This window comes from Pseudorca crassidens, chromosome 11 (genome assembly GCF_039906515.1).
Source record: "Pseudorca crassidens isolate mPseCra1 chromosome 11, mPseCra1.hap1, whole genome shotgun sequence".
In the NCBI taxonomy this organism is placed as follows: Eukaryota; Metazoa; Chordata; class Mammalia; order Artiodactyla; family Delphinidae; genus Pseudorca; species Pseudorca crassidens.
Window position 1 is genome coordinate 79144779 of NC_090306.1, and position 4977 is coordinate 79149755.

The 4977-nt window shown below is 43.9% G+C and overlaps 1 long non-coding RNA gene across 1 annotated transcript; it reads left to right on the top strand.

Moving 5' to 3' along the window:
- Nucleotides 1–1158: 1158 nt before the first annotated feature.
- Nucleotides 1159–1895, top strand: LOC137202987 (uncharacterized). The gene is made up of 2 exons (XR_010932831.1): nt 1159–1498; nt 1794–1895. It is a non-coding gene; the product is annotated as an uncharacterized lncRNA (long non-coding RNA).
- Nucleotides 1896–4977: the final 3082 nt, after the last annotated feature.

Consider the following 4977-nt stretch of genomic DNA (forward strand, 5'->3'; position numbering starts at 1 on the left):
CTCTGCTGACCAAGAAGTCCTGAGACAGGTCTGGGAACATTTGCTTTTCCTGGGCACCAGCAAATCACCAGGCCATTTCAACTCATGAAGTGAGTACCTTCCTGGCACTAGGCAATAAGCTAGTGATGGGAAATGAAAGGCAAAAAGGCACAGACCATGTGCTGTAATAACTGCAGTTTAGGTGGGAGAGTCTGTTACACAAGAATTTCAATATAGCAGTTAAACACCCTGACTCTAGATCCGATTCTTGAACCCTACTCCCACTTATGCTATATCACCTTAGACAGTCAAACCCTTGGGGCTTTAGTTTTATCCTCCATAAGATGGAGCTAGCAACTACATTACAGAGAAAGAGCTTAGAGCAGTAGCGGACATGGTTTCCATCATGAGACCGCTGCCTCCACCTGAAATCCTTGTCCCTGAAATGGTGAACAAGATGGACCGCATTTATGATATTGCAGGCATAATTACTGTTCAAAGTATCTGACATATTTTAACTCATATTTTAATCTTTTTCACAGAGGGTACTACTATTATCGGCATTTTGTATATCTGAGGCAAAGAATGATTCAGTGCTTTGCCTAAAGTTCTCAGAGAGGCAATACATAACAGTTGTTAAGGGTGTACATTCCGGGGACAAACTACCTGCACTCTGCTACTTAGAAGCTGTGTGACCTTGGGCTAACTACTTAACTTCTCTGGGTCTGTCTTCTGCCTGTTTACTCTCAGTTTATTCCCCATCTTTCCCAACACTTCTGAGAACTACTTTTCCCAAGCTCCCTTGCTAATGAGGGTCTGGTTAGTTTAGCCAATGGGAAGCACTGGGGGAGCTTAATGGGTAGGAGGGGGGACTGTCAGGTTGTTCCCTGCCCTCTCTGTTTGGGGTGGCAGCTCTGGCAGGGGCTGCATCTTCTCCTGGGTTCCAGTTGCCGTTAGGCTGCCCCAGGCCCTCGGTTCTGGTGACATCACCTTCTTCCCCTGTCCCTCTAACCTGCAGGAGCAGCTTCTTCCTATTGATGATTTCTCGGTTGCTTTGCCATCTACTATCTGCCTTTTCTGCTCTTGCAATAATTCCCTTGTAGTCAGAGCCCTGTATCAAGTTTCCGCTGGGGAACTACTTGAGCAACATCAGCTTTTCTGACTGGACTATGACTGATACACTTTGTGCTTCAACTTCCTTGTCTGCCAGAAGGAAATTATAATTGCACCTCAGGGGGCTGTTGTGGAATTAAATGAGTGAATGCATTTAAAATGCTCGAACAGAGCCTGGCACACAGTAAGTGGCAACTGTTATGGGACACACAGCCAAGGCACCAAAATCCCTTTCTAGGATCTTAAGGAGGAGATCCTGAGGCTTTAAAGGATGAGCAGGAGTAAACCAGCTAAAGAGAAGGGATCAGACAGCTCAGCGGCCAAGAGGTGAAAGAGAGCAGATGTCCTTCCAAGAGCCAGAAAAGGGAAGAGGTTCAGAAAGACTGGATCACGTGGATAATACAAGGTGAGGGGAGGGAGTGTGGGAAGAAGGATGAGGGTGGAGAGATCAGAGATCAGAGCCCAGAGCAGGCCTTTTACGGCACGTTGAGGAGCGCTAAGTTAATTAAACACGGAGCCCATTAGACTGAGGTGGCTCTGATGTCGGCTGGTCTACACAAGCAAACCAAAACCTAAGACTGCTAATGCCTCAAGGCTAAGAAATCAAAACCTAAGGACAACCAATCACAAACAGCCAATAAAGCTTTAAGCTGTAGCCAATGCGATAATTTCCTTTCTTTGCTTCCACACCTTCTCTATAGGTCTTTCCCCTGGTTCCTGTCCCTAGAGCGTTCCTAGCCACTTCTGGTTTGGCACTGCCCTATCCACATCGATTTTTTTCTCAAATAGACTCTAAAAATGTTTACTATGCCTCAGTTTATCCTTTAACAGGAGTTCAGATTTTGACCTGAGGACAGTAGGAAACCGTTGGAGCATTTTAATTAGCAGAGTGGCACAACTGAATTTATGTTTTAGAGATTTCTTTTGTTGTAATACGGGAAGTATACGGGGTGGGAAGGAGAAAAGAGAGAAAGACGGAAAGAGCCATTAGGTCATTGCATGTGTCCAGGAAAGAGGCAATAGCTTGGACTAGGGTGGTGACAGTGAAAACAGAAAGAAATAGAAATTTATTCCAGAGGCAAAAATGATAGGCTTGGCATTGGATTAGATATGGGAGGCAAGCAAGAAGGAGGCTTCAAAAATGATGCCCAGGTTTCTGACCAGGTAAATGTACAACAGCAAGCAGCACAGCAGAGCTGTTTAAAGTGTAGGCTCTGGGGACTTCCCTGGCACTCCAGTGGTTAAGGCTCTGTGCCCCCACTGCAGGGGGCACGGGTTCTATCCCTGACCGGGGAACTAAGATCCCGCATGCCGCGCGGCCAAAACAAAACAAACCAAAAAAAGAGTATGGGCTCTGTCTACACAGCCTACCTTCAAACCCCAGCTCTATCCATGATGAACTCTTGAACCTGTGGCAAGGCACTGAACACTTTTTGCCTCTGAAGTGTGAAATGGCAACAATAACTGTACTTTCTGTATCGGGCTCTTGAAAAGGTGAAATGAGGTAAAGCATGTTAAATGCTTGGAACCGAGCCTGGAATACCATGAGCAGAGTCAATCTTGGTCACTATCCCAGCAACAAGGATCTCAGGAGAAGACACACTCACAGGGGTGGGAGCATTGTGAATTCAGATCAAACATGCTGAGTTTGAGACATCTATGGAAGCAGAGAAAGAGGTCTGGGCCAGAGAGATGTAGATTTCATTTTAGAGCCATCACGAATAGAGATGACAACGGGAGCTATGGGAACGGATGAGCTTGTCCAGAGAGTGTAGGTAAAGTGAGGACAGATAATAGTCATAGGGCAAACCCAGGGGATGTCAACATTGAAGTCAGCATTTTCAGGAAGAGAGGCCAAGGAAGAAAGCACAGAAAAGCAGAGAAGTCAGAGGGGAGCCTGTAGTGGCCAGTTGTGAGGGGAAAACAAAGACACTGTAAGAATAGCAGGAGCTGGACTGAGAGTTATTGATGTAACTTGAGATCTCCCCTTATCATCCTCTCCAGCCAGGGGCCTTGTGACATGGCAGCAAGAAGCTTGTCTCAGGTGATGTGTAAAAGAGCAAACACCAGACATCCATGTTTGATCCTCTGTGCTGATCCAGAAACACCTGGCGCTCACCTCGGTGACTGGGAATGGCAAAGTCCAATTTTTCTGGCCACTCCACTGAACCCCTGATCTTTTCCTTCATGTGACAAACTAGATAGTGGATATTCCTTCTGGGTTCAAACAGCTGCCATCATTGAGAACAAACATGAGTCTGACTCTCTTCTTCTGCACAGAAGACCATTTGTAGATTCTACATCTCCTTTCTAAGGTCCAAAAAACCTTTTAAGTAATTGTGATCTCAATTTTTTCTTTTTTGTTAAGGAGCATGATTCAAGAAGCTTGTTCCATGTGCTGTATTTATTAGAATCCCAAGACCCGGCCCAAGGCCTCATTCCCAGGATTCTGATGGCAATGCCAGCATTCTATTGGCCGGAGGGAGCTCTTTGCTAGAGGACACTGAGAGGATTACTCTGATTCAATGCAGAAATGTTGGGAAACTGCTTTATATTCTGTCTAGCACAAGCAAGGAGGAGCTGTTATTTTTATAATCATCATCAGAGCCTTCTACTACATAGTTTTGGGAAGTGGTAATAAAAGCAAAATACTTCTCTCTTAAATTCAACTACCCCCAAACTTTCATTAATACCCAATTAATTTTAGCAAAGTTCAGTGTTAAGCTCTCTGTAGCACTTTGGCATGGTAGTACCTGTGCATTTGGAATGACACAGTAATCTCTTACTCTAGGAAAAAAAATTACCCTGGCAACATGATCCTTTTAGCTTAAGATGAACTGGTTCCATTTCTCATTCCTCCATTCTCAAGGTTAATTGGGTTGCCAAACTCCCACAAACTAAAAAGAAAGTGCTAAACAGTGTCCAGACCAGCCTGGAAGGGACATGGATTAAAATCAGAATTGAGGCTGACCAGTCTGATATCAAATGTGACCCCACTTGTCAACATGTGACCAATGAAAAGGGGCACACGTGTTTTTAAATTAATCTCCACCAAAAACAAGACATATGAGCATGATGACTGTATTATATAGCAAAAACATAAATGGCAATCCACTCTCGTAAAATATTTGTGTTGAAATTAGGAAATGGTAGCACATTCAAACACAAGAGCTAATGGAAGCCCTGAATATAGATTATATTCCATCTGGCTGCCAAGAGCCTGCCTCCACACATTAACCACAGGACCAAGCAGAGAAGGAAACTAGCTTTTAATGGGGAGGGGGAAGGGTAAGCTGTGACAAAGTGAGAGAGTGGCATGGACATATATACACTACCAAACATAAAATAGATAGCTAGTGGGAAGCAGCCTCATAGCACAGGGAGATCAGCTCGGTGCTTTGTGACCACCTACAGGGGTGGGATAGGGAAGGAGGGAGGGAGACGCAAGAGGGAAGAGATATGGGAATATATGTATATGTATAACTGATTCACTTTGTTATAAAGCAGAAACTAACACACCATTGTAAAGCAATTATACTCCAATAAAGATGTTAAAAATAAATAGATTAATTAATTAAAATGCAAAAGAGAAAGATTTTATCTGAAAATATCAAGTCATAGGATGTGAAGAGTCATCAGTTTCATGGACTGTTTATGAGTCAGATGTTAATTGTGATGCTGTCTTCAAACACATAGAGAGAAAAGAGAGATTTTTCTCCCTTTAAACTTGAAAGAGGTGGTTGAGGCAGGTAGCTCACCGCTGGTAAGTGGCATTTGGTTGTTTAAAATAATTTTGACGACCTGGCTTTGACATTCCCTGCATTTGCACAATAAACAGATCTGCTGTTTCTATCTCTCCATTTTAAATGCTAGCCCCATGGGACC